The sequence below is a fragment of the Octopus sinensis genome, linkage group LG7 (genome assembly GCF_006345805.1).
Source record: "Octopus sinensis linkage group LG7, ASM634580v1, whole genome shotgun sequence".
In the NCBI taxonomy this organism is placed as follows: Eukaryota; Metazoa; Mollusca; class Cephalopoda; order Octopoda; family Octopodidae; genus Octopus; species Octopus sinensis.
In genome coordinates, this window is record NC_043003.1 from 30,513,203 (window position 1) to 30,530,919 (window position 17,717).

General features: G+C 37.0%; 2 protein-coding genes across 2 annotated transcripts in view; one reads left to right on the forward strand and one right to left on the reverse strand.

The window, feature by feature from the left end:
* LOC115213863 (zinc finger protein 845-like) overlaps positions 1-9,596 on the forward strand; it is a 46,918-nt gene extending 37,322 nt beyond the window's left edge. Inside the window, exons 4-5 of the transcript XR_004999825.1 lie at positions 8,157-9,390; positions 9,571-9,596. The gene's annotated coding sequence lies outside the window, so the exon portion shown is untranslated. The remainder of the gene's footprint in view (positions 1-8,156; positions 9,391-9,570) is intronic.
* LOC115214080 (zinc finger protein 62 homolog) overlaps positions 1-17,717 on the reverse strand; it is a 433,795-nt gene that overhangs the window by 310,669 nt on the left and 105,409 nt on the right. The window lies entirely within an intron of this gene.

Sequence of the window (17,717 nt, forward strand, 5' to 3'; positions counted from 1 at the left end):
CTACAGATTGAGCAGGGCCATCTACTTGAAGGGATTGTGATTTGTCTGCCTTCCTACTTACTAGGGCTTTGGTTTTTGCAACATTGACTCTAAGGCCCTTCGATTCTAGATCTTGCTTCCACACCTGAAACTTCATCTTTAGTTCTGGTAGTGACTCAGCTATTAGAACAAGGTCATCAGCATAGAGGAGCAGCCTGTCTTGAATTCCTCTGTCATTGCCTGGAAGACTATGATGAATAAGAAGGGGCTGAGGACTGATCCTTGTTGAACCCCTACTTCTACCCAGAATTCTCACTATACTCATTGCCAACCCTCACTTTACTGACAGCATCCCTGTACATGGCTTGTACAGTTCTTAAACAAATAAGAACGGTATCAGACGGTCCTCTGAGATATGTGAAAAACAACAGCAAAATCGCCCTTAACTTTTTTCTATAGTGAAACCATATTTATGAATTTGTTTCTCTTACAACGATTATGGGATTTTTTTAAAAGCCTTTTTCTATTACTCAAGAAGGATCTTTACCTTTTGACCTACAGATTTAAAAAATAAATTTTTGTAACTAAACTTTCAAACTTCGGACACTGGTAGAATGTGTCATATAAAACATCTTTTACTCTTAACATTTTTGAGAAAAACTTATATTTACGAAGTAATTTCGCGTTAAAGTAGTTCTATTTTGGTAATTTCAACCAATCAATGACGTGTATTCAGCTGAATAAAATTACTGCCGTTGTTTGTCAACAACTATCAATGGTGTATTTTTCACTTGTCACTGTTATTTATGACATCGTTCGTGTGTTTGTACTGGTTTTAGCTTTAAGGTTTTTAGGGTTAGTGTGGCAAACGAAAAATACACCGCCAGAAGTTCTTGTTGACAAACAACGGCAGTAATTTTATTCAGCTAAATACACGTCATTGATTGGTTGAAATTACTGAAATAGGACTACTTTAACGTGAAATGACTTCGTAAACATAAGTTTTTCTCAAAAATGCTAAGAGTAAAAGATGTTTTGTATGACACATTCTACCAGTGTCCGAAGTTTGAAAGTGTTTAGTTACAAAAAATTAATTTTTAAATCTGTAGGTCAAAAGGTAAAGATACAAAAAAAAAAAAATGAATCTAAGTCTTTTTCAAACTCTTTTTTCATTATACTCAAGCAAAAAATAATTTATGAATTTTTTTCTCTTCGAAAGTCCTCTCTCCACCCCTCGGAAAAAATATTCTCCACAAATTTCATTAAAAAAACCATTTTCCTAAAAGTTACGAGGGAAAAACTCGGATCTTGTTAATTTTCTGAGTCTTCTCCTCACCCCCGATTGGTTTGAGCGCATTTTTGTTTTCATATTCGTTCCATACACATTTTGTTTTACACCTGTTGCACTATTTTTTGTTTTCGTTTCCGAGTAATATCGTAAACATTTACCGAAAATTTTGCCATAAGACACCCTGTCTAAAAATAACTTGAGATGGTCATGTCAATACGCATCTGGAACACTCAAGGTTGCTACATCGTTGAGGATGTCTCAAAATACAAGACTTCCATCACACAGACTGGAATTACTCTTCAGACTGAGACAGTATTTCCACGCTAACTTTAGAAAACTCAGTTGGGTCCCAAAATAATGTACTGCTGTCACACCTTTGCATCCCACCCCTAATCTCAAGTCGGCCGCCAAACTTCAGAGCTTTTCCGGCTCTATTCATCTAGTCATCCATTTTCTCTACATTAGTATAACTTCACCATTATTCACTTCACTCAGTTCGTCTTCCTGAAAAAGCCAACCCACTTCAATTGCTCATAGATCTGAACGAAATCGTTGCCGTGTAACAAGATATTTATAAAAACTCTCTATTGATAAAAGGTAGTTTTATTCCTATGCAATCAAGGACATTTCCGGTTTATTCTTGACTTTGCTGTGTTCGTTTATATTGTAGATATATTATTATTTCTTTACATATATTTACACTGTGTTAGTAATAATTAAGTACTGCTTGTAATTAACTTAAGAGATAATTCTTTAACCAGACTAAGACAATAGAGATATCCTGTATGAAGTAAAAAGTTCTGTCCAATCTATCAATGCCTTCATCAATTTTATGTCTCACTTCTTCAATACCTTTCTCATTATCTCATCTCATAACTACATTTTTATGTAAGTATCATTTATATTTAATTTACACATTATTTTATCGAAAAATCTCTTTTGCATTTACATTTCTACTTCCTCCGCTTCTTCTGTTCCCTACAAGATCCCTACAATAATTTCATTATTATTATTATATCCTATTTTATCTCTTCACATTTACTTCTCTCTCATGTATTTCATCGGTCAATATAAAGACCTTCACCCGGGAACAAAAAAAAATAATAATAATAAACCTGCATGGCGGGTGTTAACAAAGTGTGTGGAAAACGAATATGGAAAAAAATGCACGCTTTCGACCCTGGGGATGAGGATGGGATTTTCGGAAATTTCACAAGATCATTTCATCTAAACATCGTAATCTAAATTTCAGGAAATTTGTAATTTCGTTCAGCCTCCCTGTTTATTATTTTTGTTCCATATTTTCTCCCTCATCCACTCCATCTATTTTTTTTTTTTTTTTGTTCCCTCTTTGTTTCTTGGAAGCAGCATTTAACGAAGGAATGCCAACCATACTTGAAAAGTTGTATGTGGCCCATATCTACCCGCCCTCATCTTTTGTTAGCAACTAAACGAGTCAGATTAAACGTTTGGCTAGTACTTCCTTGATTGTTGATATTTTTCAAGACACAGTCGCCCTTTCTATGCCCAATGTGTTTTCTTATATTTGGCACTGCCAGGCCCAATTTTATTGAGATGCAACGATATTGATTGAGGAAATTTCTCAGGTAAAGAAGCAACCGAAGAGTAGAATAAGCAGTGCTGTCTTTGTTGAATGAGAAGTGTTCGTAGTGAGCAGTAAAACTTCCAAATGTTTCTCTTGCCATGTTTTTACCCTTTTGCTTGTTTCACTCATTTGACTACTGCCATGCTGTAGCGTGGCCTTGTAGTGATTAGTCGACCATATCGACCCCAACATTTATTTTAAAGTCTCATACTTATTCTGTTGCTGAACGGCTAAATCACGAATGTAACCAAACACCTGCTGTTAAGCAGTGGCGGGACAAACACATACACCCACACACTCTTCAAAGCTTTATATAACATACGCACGTTTCTGCACTTTGATTATGGGTATTGCGCGAATCGTTTGGATCGCTTACTCAGTATTTACAACAAAAATGAGCTCAAATCGTTTGGCAATGTGTTATACTTTCTGTCTAACTTATAAATTGTATAAATTATCACCAAATATTTGCTACATAGATCACACAGAATATGGGCGGAGGTAAAGATCATGGACCGCAGCCCCTTTGGGATTTAAAAATATTTTTGCTTTGTTTTACAGGAACACACACTATCGGGGGCGGAGATCCCGAATCTGCAAAAAAAAATCTACATTTGAAGATTTAAGCCCCCACCCCACCCCCAATTTCTTAAATTTCCATTAAAAAAACTGGGGGTGGGGGCGAAATACGTGGAAAAACACGGAGATTATGATTCTGAAAAAAAAATTTGTAAAATTTCAATTTTAAAAAAATAAATAAACAGTCCCTCCGCCCTATGACAAGAAGTGAAATTCAAGTGTTTTCTCTACTGTTTCACTCATGCAAAAAGTATCTAAACAGAAAACCTGACTTGCTAGAAACACGTTTTCAAAATTTTAATACGAATTAACCAAGGAAGAAAGCATTTCAAAACTTAAGCCCCCCACCTAATTTCTTCACTTTTCACTTATTTTAGAAATATTTTATTGGCGAAATACGTAGAAACATACGGAGATTATGATTCTAAACAAAATTGTTTGTAAAATTTCAATTTTTCATTAAAAAAAACTCCCCTCCCTCCACCCTATGACAAAAAGCGAAATTTCTCCCGCACCTTTTTTTCTTTGCCAGAGGGGCAAAGAATGAAAACGTGTTTTGGGGGTTTTCAAAATCTTCAATTTTTAAGTACGCACCAATTGGAAATTTGACAAGCTAGAAACAACAGCCAAACTAAGGATCAACTTTCTAAATACGAATTACCAAAAAAGAAAACAAATTTTTTAATGTCATTTTGTTGTGTGTGTGTGCAAAAGATCTAATCTTTACATGCCTCTCTTAATTCCAAAAGACCCTCAACCACAACATGTTGGATTATGTTCAACATTAGTAGAGAAACCATTAATTTCTTGTCATAGGGCGGTGTTTATTTTTTTTCGAAAAGTTGAAATTTTACAAATATCATAATCTCCGTACTTTTCTATGTATCCTCCCCCTCCAAATTTTGTTTTAAAGTGAAAATTTAAGAAATAGTAGGCAGGTGGGACTAAAATTTTGTAATGTTTTTTTTTTCTTCGGAAATTTGGAATCTCTGCCATCGATATACTGTGTTCCCGTAAAAAAAAAAATCCCAAAGTGGGTGCAGTCCATGATCTTTACCTCTGCCAAAATATGCTGAATCAGATTTCCTTGAAAAATGCATTTCTTTGAAAAAACATTATTTGGATTCCTACGTTTTAGGTGTCAGAGATTACGAATATGCAAAAGAAATTTTTTGACGAACAAATTGGCGCAGGAGTGGCTGTGTGGTAAGTAGCTTGCTAACCAATCACATGGTTCCGGGTTCCGTCCCACTGTGTGGCATCTTGGGCAAGTGTCTTCTGCTATAGCCTCGGGCCGACCAAAGCCTTGTGAGTGGATTTGGTAGACGGAAACTGAAAGAAGCCTGTCGTATATATGTATGTGTGTGTATATGTTTGTGTGTCTGTGTTTGTCCCTCTAGCATTGCTTGACAACCGATGCTGGTGTGTTTATGTCCCCGTCACTTAGCGGTTCGGCAAAAGAGACTGATAGAATAAGTACTGGGCTTACAAAGAATAAGTCCTGGGGTCGATTTGCTCAACTAAAGGTGATGCTCCAGTATGGCCGCAGTCAAGTGACTGAAACAAGTAAAAAAAAAAAAAAGAGTATATGCCAATCGAAATGAAATACAGACTAAAACATTAAAGTGAAAAGAATTAACGTTTTACTTGTGTTTGCTTTAAATAATTGTAATTAATAATTTAATGTAAATTAAATATACACCATTTTATGCCTGTGCTATTAGGGTACCAAGAACACCATCCGAGCATGATCATTGCCAGAGCAGCCAACTAGCTTCCATACCCTTGGCACATAAAAAGGGCACCATTCGAGCGTGATTGTTACCAACGTTGCTTCACTGGCACATGTAAAAAGATTCGAGCGAGGTCATTGCCAGTACCGCCTGACTGGCCCCTGTGCAGGTGGTACGTAAAAAGCACCCACTACACTCTCGGAGTGGTTGGCATTAGGAGGGGCATCCAGCTGTAGAAACTCTGCCTGATCAAGACTGGAGCCTGATGCAGCCATCTGGTTGCCAGCCCTCAGTCAAAATCGTCCAACCCATGCTAGCCTGGAAAACGGACGTTAAATGATGATGATGGTGACCATTTTATGAGAAACAAACATTAATGTTATAAAGTTTAATAAGGGGCTCAAATTTCACCCCCTCCCCCAATTTTCAATTTTGAACTTTTACATCCATTTATTTATTTATCTGTCTACCTATTTATCCCGGTGTGTTTATTCATCAAATATATTTGCCCCAGGAAGACATATCTATCTATCTATCTCTTTATACACACATCTATATGCTTATTGAATTTTAAATTTTGAAAACATGGTTTCTTGCATATTTGAAATATCTGTCATCTAAAACATAAGGAAAAAAAAATTTTCGAAAATGTTCAAAATTTTAAATGTTTTTTTTTTTCTTTTTGCATACTTGTAATCTCCCTCATCTAAAACATAGGAATCCAAAAAATGCATTTTTCAAGGAGAGGTGCAAAACTGCATTAGCCCCCAGATTTCATATGGCTGGATACCATTCCTGTTGCCAACGAACCCTGTTTCCAAGCAGTTATATTTCACCATGGTGAGGCATGTTTTTCATGGAAGACGTGAGATGAACTTCACTTGTATGAGAGTGATGCTTGTTTACAATCTTATAATCTCAAGAGAAGGGATGATACATAGACACTCACATAAATATGCTACTGGCTTCTTTCAGTTTCCATTCACTTACCCAAAGGGTTGTGTAATAGTAAATCAAAGATGCCATGCAGTGGGAGTGAACCCAAGACCACGTGGTTATGAAATAAACTTCTTAAGCACACAGCTATATACTGTTTGCCTTCCTGTATCAATGATTTGATTAAATACAACTGTGAAGTAATCTGTTTTGGATCTATAATAGTGTGGATAATAAGGAAGACGTGAGAACAAGTGATGTAGACTAAGGAGATCAACCAAAGTTTGGAATGAATGTAGAAATCATCTTTGTATCTATTGTGTTGTAGATATGTATTTTTGCTTGCTTGAATCAGGTGGAAAATTAGATTATTTTAGAATATTTTCAGACCAAACTATAACGACCTATCATCTCAGTGTTTTCATGCCAAGATTCATATCATTGTGTCTTTTCCCTTTATATATATATGTTTTTACTGTTTCTAGTTATTCCAATAATCTTTATGTTAATACTTCATTGTCTCTAATTTTTTGTCGTCTTTCTATTTCAGGTTATCTGATGACGTTGAAATAAAAATATTTCACTGACGAGGAATAACCGTTTAAGACTAAAGATAAGTTAATCAAGCTGAGGTCAGTCCGTTTTGGCAGCTTTTGGATGAATGAATGTGAAAAACCTCCTTGGAATTGAGATTACTTGCAAACATTCTCACTTAGTTGTGTACTGGAAAATTCTATGTACAGTTAAACTTTGAAAATTTAATTGTCTTGGATATCTGGGTATATTTTCTTAACTGGAGCAAGTTTACTGAACCTTTAATAAATGGTTATTAATTACTAGATTCAATCCTAATAATCTACTTGAAATCCTTTCTTATGAGCCAAAATATCATCACACTTTGTTGAAGATCATCATACAGATAAAATAGATTAATAGATATGGAAAAGAATGTAGAGCCTGAAAGTATTGATTCTTCTACTGATGCAGAGGGAAATACAGAAGAGAAATCACATTTATGTGAGGAATTATTCACAAGAAAGAAATTAATTCAACATCAACTAATTCACTCAGTCTCAAAGCTGTATAACTGTGAAGTTTGTGGAAAGACATTCAATAATAGCAGCTTGTTAACTAGCCACAAAGATATCCACAATGGAGAAAAATTATACCAATGTTATATCTGTGATGAAATGTTTTCAACAAAGGACAATTTGTCATCTCACACATGTATTCAAACAACAGAAAGACCATACCGCTGTGATATCTGTGGTAAAACATTTTCTAGAAGTGGTCAGTTATCTTCCCATAAATTTATTCATTCTGGAGAGAGACCATACCATTGTGATATCTGTGGTCAAACATTTTCTAGAAGTGGTCATTTAGTTAACCACAAACGCATTCACACAGGTGAAAGGCCATACAACTGTGATATTTGTGGTAAAAAATTTTCTAGAATTAGTGAATTATCTTCCCACAAACTTATTCACTCAGGGGAAAAACCCTATAACTGTGATATGTGTGGTAAAAAATTTTCTAGAATTAGTGATTTGTCTTCCCACAAACGTATTCACTTGGGTGAAAGACAATATCGCTGTCATATCTGTGATAAAATATTTTCTAAAAGTACTGATTTGTCTTCTCATAAACATATTCATTCAGGAGGACGAACATACCACTGTGATATTTGTGATACAACATTCTCTCAAAGTGGTAGTTTATCTCAACATAAGCGCATTCATACAGGAGAGAAGCCATACCAGTGTGATATTTGCAAGAAAAATTTTTCTACTAGCAGTTATTTGTCCACCCATAAACGTACACACACAGGAGAAAAACCTTACCACTGTGATATCTGTGGTAAAACGTTCACTCGAAGTAGTACTTTATACCAACATAAACCTATACATACAGGAGAAAAACCATACCATTGTGATATTTGTGGTAAAAAATTTTCTACAAATCGTAATGTAACTCGACATAAACGTATCCATATTGGGAAAAGACCATACCACTGTGATGTCTGTGATGAAACATTTTCTACAAGAAGTCGCTTGTCTTCCCACATACGTACTCACACTGGAGAAAGATCATTGTAACTCTGTGATAAAACATTTGCTAAAATTGGGGGTTTTTTTTCTTTGCTCATATGTGTTCAGTCAAAAGAAAAACCATCATAGCACTGTGATATCGTAGTAAAATATTCTTACAAAATGGTACTTTATCTTTTTTTGTGCTGGTGAAAGACCAAATCACTGGGATATCTATAGTGAACAGGTAATAGAAGTGGTGATTTAACTTATTATCAGTGTAATCACACAAGAGGTAAATCATGGCTATGTGAGATCTCATCTTTGCCCACTTAATCCTTGGATTGTCATGAAGGCAGAATCCTCAAGCACACCCTCCATTGGATTCTGTCAGAAGCAGCTGTCTCCAATTGATCCAGTTGTGTCTCCTGCTAGTTGGGTTTGCTCACAAGACCTATCCAACAATTCTTTCCCAAGACATTCTTACCACATGTCTGTAGTATCAGAGAAGAAGTGGCTCTACAAGAAGCACCACTCTAATCTCTGAGCTATGCACTCTATTGAGTAATGTTACTCCAAAGACCCTTTGGAGGAACCCCAGTTCAGCTGCTTGTATTTGCAATCATATTCTTTTGGTCTTTACCCAAGATTTATGATCATAGGTAAGAGTTGGCACAAACACAAAATTGAAGATAGCGAGTTTGGCTTTTACACCTACCTCTTTACATCTGATGACTGAATGCTGAAGCTAGTGCATTACTGCATCAGCTCCTGCAATTCTTGCATTTAATTCAGCCTCATGGCCTCAAGATTCTTAAATTTCTCCTACTTCAGTGGAACCCTACTCATATGTAGAGTGCATTGCACAGGCTTCCTTTAGGAGATAAGTGTATCAATCTTTGCAGTACTGATTTTCATTCCTGCTGAGCAGCACTCGGCAGCAAACATCAAATGCATGTTGGAGACCACCTTCTAATGAGTTGAGTAGTACCATGTTGTCTGCAAGTTCCAGCCAACTGATCCTACACATTCCCAGTCTGAATGTTACTTCCAACCTCTCTGTAAAGATTATGAACAGGAAAGATGACAGTATGCACTTTGGTGAAGTTCAATACCTATATGGAATGGTTTCAACTTATCACCATTTATCCAAACAAAAATACTAGGATATTCATATAGGCTCTATGTGAGATCTATGGTAAAATATTTTCTACAGATAACAACATATTTTGTAATACAGTTCTATATTTAAGAGATGAGGAATTATGTACATTATTTACATTTGACGGATATTTGTCCTTGTCTTGTTTGTTGTTAACACATTTTGGCTGATATACCCTCCAGCCGAAATGTGTTAACAACAAACAAGATGAGGACAAATATCCATCGAATGTAAATAATGAACATATTTTGTAATAGATAATTTTTTTTTTTAATCAATGGTATGGCTTTTACTACATTTTTGTTATTAAAAATTGTTGTAATATCCATTATTACAACACGATGGTAAACTATCTGGAGTATCTTCTTTTATATACACTAAATACTTGGTCACTTGAACATTTTACAGTTACTGCTAAAACATCTGATGACCCTGTCCTCAGTCACCATGGCAGTATACATATACTGCCTTTGTCCAGCTTTGTACACAGTATCAAATTCCTTCTTATATAGTACTGGGTTATCTTTGTTTCTGCTATTTATTGACACTTTGCATTTTATCATGTTGACTGTTTCAATTTTAGAATCTGAACCCTAATTTTACAAGCATAGGGTTATTTCTATGTCATAGATAGAACCCGAAATATATCTTTAATATTAACCATTAAAACAAGTTAATGTGAATAGTTTGAGATATGGGTCATAGTGTTATTTGAAAGAAAGGTAAATAGAAAAAGGTGTAACAGACCAAGAAACATGTAGATAACAGATAGATATCAAGGAGTGGATAGTTAACCTAATATCAATGTAAAAATAGACAACCATCTGTCCCGTCTCATACCTTGAGATGGGACTGATCTATATGACTACATGACATCCACTGAACAAAGGAAATATAGTAGTAGTTAATGAAATTATAGGATGACCACATCTCATAGTATATAGAGTACACTATGGCACATGTCCAGTTTATTTGCATTGTTAGTTTATTATGGCAACATGTGAGATGCATTTCCAGAGCATTTCTCACATAATCATGGGTGAAGCCAATAATATATTTCAACTTCAGAAAAACCTGATAACAATGAAGATTTCTGTTTGTGATCAGAAACAATCCATCAGGATTATGATGTTATATTGGAGTAAAATATCAGCAGTGAGGACTGAACAGCTACAACAAAACATGGGGACTGATGGATAGGATGAGGTGATGGCTGGGTATTAAAAGTAGGTGTAATGTTCCACCACCATGTTGCATTTCTTTTGGCTGTGAATTTGGTTCTTAGCAGTTTATTTTGTATAAACTGCCATTGTTTGCTATATTAGTGATGGTTCTCTGACAAACTTGGTATTACTCTCCTTCAATAGTAAGATGACAAACAGACTTCTTTCTTCACCATGTTTGACTAGTTGAGAAAACTGAAAACTATCTTTTATTAAACATTGACTGTGTGGTTATGAAATTTGCTTCTCAACAGCATGGTCTCAGGTTCAGTCCTATTGTGTGGTTCCTTGGACAAGTGTGTTTTCTAGCCATCTACAACATTGTGGGTGCATTTGGTACACAGAAACTGAAAGCAGCCTGTCGTGTGTGTGTTTGTGTCTCCTTGTCTTGACAGAATGATAGTTGTAAATTAGTGTCACTGTCATACAAATTGTATCATTCACTTCCTCTACTTTGTGAAAAGGTGTCTGGCTATGAAGTAATCTTACCTTCCTTAGAAACAGGTGAGGATTGCTGACAAGAGCATTCAGTTGTAGAAAATCTGCATCGATAAACATCATCTGATCCATGCAAGTATAGAGAAGTCGATGCTAAAATGACCATGACAACAACAGCTTGCTCCTTTTCAATACTAACAGTCCTACTTGTGAGATAACCTGTTCTATGTCATACTTCAGTATTTCTCCCTGATTATTGACATTACCCATTGAACTTATGTGTAATGTCTTAAAGAAGTATTTTAGCTACCATGTCTATCTTCTTGAGTTTGTCTTCTGTCTCTGTGTCCATGTAACATTTAAGATGAGGTTACTAATATATTTTGTTTTAGAAATCAAAAAATAATGATTTGATCATCAAGCACAGAGTCATATTAAGAAGAAATCCCAGAGCTGTGGCATGAAGTCTAATCACCACACTGAACACAATCTTAGATTGTATGTGGCTTGTGAGGTTGCATCATAGAGAAATATGACCATTGTATGTAAAGAATGTGCAAAAATTGGAGAGAAATGATGTAAGTATGCCCCACTGGGTGTGTAATGTGTAGATGAGCTGAGAAAAAAAGAGTATAAAGGGAATCATGCAATAGAGAAACTGCATTGGTATGGACATTTAAACATATTACCATGTAGCATCCATCTTAATGCAGGCATGGGCCATAAAGTTCAACAGGATTCAATAACCTGGAGGGCTGCATCAAGCTCCAATGTCGTGTTTTGGTATGGTTTCCATGGCTGGATGCCCTTCCTTATGTTGATAACTTCATAGAGTGCACCTGTTGCTTTTTCTGTGACACTTACAGTTCTGAGGTTGCCAAATAACTTGCAAGGCAGAAAAAGCCTCCCTCATCTAAGCGGGTTTGTAGTAGATAGAGGGTGAGGCACAGGTGTCTTACTATAGAGGATTAAGAGTGGGTTGGATTAATTTGCAAGAAAATAAAGATTGTAATGATAAGGTGTCAGTGTATACTCTCAAGGCACAAGAAGGTGATTATAAGAATAGAGACAGGATGAGATAGGGTAAGAATATGAGTGAATGATGAGCAAGGGTGGAAATGTGATTATGACAAATAGTAATGGGGATGGAGAAAGTGAAAAGAATAGTGGTTTGGGAAGAAGGTGGTGATAAATGGTAGTACAGGAAGGGTGGAGAGCAACAATATGATAAATTTGTAGAGAGATCAGAAATATGGAAACTGTGAAAGAAGATGGACAGATATAATATAGGCTGATCTCAAGATGTTGAACTTCACAAAGGAAAACTACAAATAACAGCATGCTATGTTGGAGAGGACTCATTGAACCCATGCAAGCATGGGAAAGTGGAGATGAAAATGATAGAAAACAGAACATTATTTCCATCAGGGAAATGAATTTGCTTGATACAGGCAGGAATTCAACATGCTGTACCAGTATAAACTAAGAATGCATAAGAAACCTAATAATTGCTGCCCATAATTTATATATGGTAGATGCACAGGGGCAATAAGCACTAAAAGAACATGGAAAATAAAATGCACTGAAGGTTCCTTAGAAGTTGATAGCTTCTGTTATTTAAAAGGCATAATTATCAAAGGCTGGTTGTTTGAAAGTAAAGAAGGGGTTAGAAAAAGATTAGGGTGCTATTAACTTTGTTGCTAACAAAGGTCTTTTCCTTCAGAGTGAAAGGTTGAGTGCATGAAGTGTGATGGTGTATGGGAGAAATTAAATCCTTGTTAATTATTAAATAATTTTACTAAAAAGTTAGATAATTTAACAATGTACACAAGGTGCAAACATAGCTGTATGGTTGAAAAGCTTCCTTCCCAACCATATAGTTTTGAGTTCAGTGTCACTATCGAGCACTTTGGGCAAAGATCTTCTGTTATAACTCCAGACCAACCAAAACCTTGAGTGAATTTGGTAGATAAAACTGAAAGAAGCTTGTCATGAATATATACGCATGTGTGTACTCTTGTCTTGACATCATGTATTGGTTGTAAATGAGCATCAACATCATACAAGTGATGTTAATTGTTTCTAGTCTTTCATGAATAAACATGCCTGGGTATAAAACAGGTGAGTGTTGGCAACAGGAAGGATATCTAACTATAGAAAATCTATCAATAAATTCTGTCCAACTCATGCAAGTATGGAAAAGTGGACATTAAAATAGTCATGATGTAAATACGACTATAGTTACTTATCCTCTTATCCAGAAATATGCTGCAGAGAGGTATCAAATTGTTGGATCAGGTAATGAAAGTTTTGGAGTGTCATAGTGCAACTAATTAGTGAGAGAGTTAGTCTAGATGAGATGTAGTTTGGTTTTGTGCCAGGTAGAAGCACCACTTATGCTATATTTCTGGTAAGGCAACTGCAGGAGAAATACCTAGCCAAAGATAAACCTCTGTACTTGGGTTTTGTTGACTTGGAGAAAGCTTTTGACAGTACCCTGATCCTTATCTGGTGGTCAGTGTGGAAACTAGGGATAGAGAAGTGGTTGATGAGAGCTGTACAAGCCTTGTACAGGGACGCTACCAGTAAGGTGAGGGCAGGCAACGAGTACAGGGAACAATTCTGGGTACAAGTTAGAGTTCACCAAGAATCGGTGTTCGGCCCCCTCTTGTTCATCATAGTCCTCCAGGCAATAACAGGAATTCAAGAGAGGCTGCCCCTGAAAGCTCCTCTATGCTGATGATGTTGCTCTTATAACTGAATCACTACCTCAACTAGAGAAGTTTCAGGTATGGAAGCAAGATCTTGAATCAAAGGGCCTTAGAGTTAACCTAGCAAAAGCCAAAGTCATTAGTAAGTAGCAAGGCAGACAAATCACAAATCCCTTCAAGTAGATGGCCCTGCTTGATCTGTAGAAAAGGTGTTGGTAGAAACTCCATAAGATGCATCCAGTGTAAGTTTTGGACTCAAAAGGTGCAATAATATTAGGGTAAGGTTAACAGGGAGACTAACTTTTGTATGTGGAATGTGCACAGCTACAATAAATACTGAAAATGCACAGAAAATAGACTCCATTAACTGCCGGGGGGGGGGGGTAAGCTAGAGGTGGTAGATAGCTTCCGTTATCGAGGTGACCAAGTTAGTAGTGGAGGTGGATGCTCTGAGAGAATAAGGTTAGGCTGGGCAAAGTTGAAAGAGCTCCTACTCCTGCCGGTGACAAAGGACCTCTCAAAGTGAAAGGCAGATTGTATGATGTCTGTGTGCGATCAGCTATGCTGCATGACAGTGAAACATGGGTTATAACAGCTGAGGACATGCATCAGCTTGAGAGAAATGAAGCCAGTATGCTTTACTGGACGTGCAATGTCAGTGTGCATGTTCAACAGAGTGTAACCATCTTGAGAGAAAAGTTAGGTATAAGAGGAATCAGATGTGGTGTGCAAGAAAGACAACTCTGCTGGTATGGTCATGTGGTCCGTGTAGATGAGGACAGCTGTGTGAACAAGTGCTAATCTCTAACTGTGGAGGGAACCTGTGGTAGAGGTAGACCAAGGAAAACATGGGATGAGGTGGTGTAGCATGGCATGATCTTTGAACTTTGAGCCTCAGAGAGGCAGTGACTGGTAAACAAGACCTTTGGTGATGTGCTGTGCTTGAGAGGACATGTCAAAACAAGTGCACCCATGCTGGTGGCATGTAAAGAAGATCTTTTGAATGTTGAGCCTCACAGAGGCAAAGTGACTGAGTCCCTTTCAATCATTGGGTCTGACAGAGGCAAAGTGGCTGAGTTCCTTTCCAGGTTGAGCCTCGTGGAGGAAAAGTGGCTGAGTTTCTTTCAAGTGTTGGGCCGCACAGAGGCAAAGTAGTTGAGTTCCTTTCAAGTGTTGGGCCTCACGGAGGCAATGACCAAGTCCATTGGCATTATGTCATTGCTTGAGAAGAAGACCCATCAAGCTGAGCAAAATTGCAGTCATGGCAGATACCAGTGTTGTGCAAACTGGCACATAAGTGCACCCCAGTGTCACGCAAATGGCATGTAAAAGCACCCTTTACACTCTCAGGGTGACTGGCGTTAGGAAGGGCATCTAGCTGTAGAAAACCATGCCAAATCAGACTGGAGTCTGGTACAGCCTTCCAGTGTGCCAGCATGGCCAACGGATGTTAAATGATGATGTATTCCTGGGCATATCTATAGACCAAAGAAAGCACACTAGTATATGAGATGGTATCAGCATACATGTGATCACAAAAACACAAATTTCACAACTTACAGTCAACACAGCATCTGTTGCCACACTGCAAGATTCGTTGGAAAAAAATCGAGATGAGAATGCAAGAAATTCAGCATCCCATTCTTTCAAACTCTGTTAGCATAGTTTTCAACTCTCTGATTTCCAAGTAAGTTCTGTACAACCAACACTAATGAATCCCATGCTGTCAGCTCAATGGGATTCAGTTTACCTCTGAATTTGCTATCAGATATCAATTCTCTGATCTCAGGTCCAATGAAAATGCCTACTTTCAGTTTTGCATCATTTTTCTCTGCACCATAAAAGCAATGATACATGATGGTAGTGGCTTGCAGTACCTAAAAGTAAAATTTGAAGTTTTTCATGAGGCCGAGTTTGACGTGAAGTGGGTGGAAGGAAGATGTTTTATGGGTCTACCAGTGGCATATACTGCACATTGTACCGACCAACTATGCGCTCATCTCTTTTAGGCCAGTCTTTTACAGTGTAATGATTACTGTTGTTGCGGCTGTTCCAAACACAAGAAGCACATATTTTTGGTATATCAAAGCTGCAGTCATAGGAAGAGAGAAACCTTTAAATCACCACAAATATTCCACTTGTGAACCGAGTAATAAACTCCTTTCAGAAAGAGTTCCATCAATTCATAAGTTTCTTCCATACCAACAACATGACCCACAGGAATGGAAGGTTTTTCAATACCGTTATGTGACAAAACAGCTTTGAGGCTACCCTTACTGGAGACTATAAACAATTTCCATTCTTTAACCACATGCACGTGTCCTAGGTTTTGCATGAGTGCATTAACATCAGTACAGAAACAAGCATTACTTTCTTGCTTGTAAAAGACAGAGAAGCCTTTATGGTGAGAATGGAAAATGGAAATTTTTGTACCTTGCTGTAGGAGATTCCGTTGTAGTTTGGATCCCACAACTTCTGCCTTTTCCTTTGACAATGCTAGGTCTCTTATTAAATTGTTCAAATCTTCTTCATTAAACTAGCCTGGTTCATTTTTCTTAGAATCGCCTATGTAGTCTTCACCAATAGGAGAATCAAGAGGTTCATTGTGCAACGTGTCAAGTAAAGCATGTGAGAGGGGACCAGTTTTAGAGCCAATTCACAATCTGTATACACAACTTTTGCTTTGGTCTTTGAGAAACCACTAATATTAGTCATGCAAAAGTAAGTTAGAGACATGATTGGTTGGCTCACACCATACCATTGATACAGCAAAAGGCATTCCCTTGTTTTCCATTCAGCTACAGTGTAAGCCCTCAGTAACACACAGTGCAGCATACATGAGGAGCCCACTTGTCTTAATCCCCAACTTTACACCTGAAATAATATTTATAGGCAATGTTCCTCTGCTGGTCACGCAGAGCAAATTTTCCACAGACACAACAAAAGTTGCCTGGGTGATTCACACAGCCTCTCCCATTCATGATCTAACACAAGGAACACAGTTAAAACAGTAATCTTGTAGAGCAAGAGATATACATACCACAGGCGATGGCAGTGCAAACAACACAGAGTTACCAAGAACAAACTGACATATTTGGCATTGGACATAATACATCGGCACCATCTATTGCTAAACTAAATAATGAACTTTCTCATCATTTGAACCACTAGGTGTAAACTATGTCTCAGTCATATGGAAGCTGAACCTGAACATAATTTTTTAGAAGAAATATGCTTACATGCACTTCTCTTAGGTCTTGCATGAATGGTGGGAAGGATGTTCCCTAAAAAGCCAGATGATTAAAAGTGTAACTGAATGTATGAAGAAAAAAAAGATTTATTGCCATAATAGCTAAATTGGCACTCATATGTACTTTGTCATACAACTATACAGATACTGAATATCTAGCAGAGCATGCAAGCTTCATTTCTTTCTAGTTTCACAACCACATTGCATTGCTGTTCATACACAAATGTCATACAATCTACCTTTCACTCTAAGAAGTATTCTGTTACCAACAAAGGTAATAGTTCTCTAAATTTTCTTTAATCAATTCTATTCTAACAACTATACTTTCAGTATACCACCCATCCAACTAATAATTATGTCTCCTATGTAACAGAAACTATTCATAGCCCCTAAGGACCTTCTTGGACATTTCAGAAAATCTATTTCCTAAGTGCTCTTAACATTTATTGAACCTAAGTATCTGTCACAAAATCAACATTCCTGTGATTCCACTCCACCTCTTATGTATTCAGTTTGCACTGAAAATACTTGGGAATTTCTACCAACACCTCTTTTACATTAAGCACAGCCATTTATCTGAAGGTATTAGTGTCCTGTCTTTTCTTTCTTACTAGAGCTTTGGTCTTTGCTAAGTTAACTTTAAGGTCCTAAGGTTCCAGGCTTTGCTTCCAAACTTGGAATTTGCTTTCTGATTCTACTACAGTTTTAGCTATAAGAACAAGATCATCAACATGGACAGCTATTCTTAAATTCCTGTTATGACCTGGAGGGCTATGATAAAT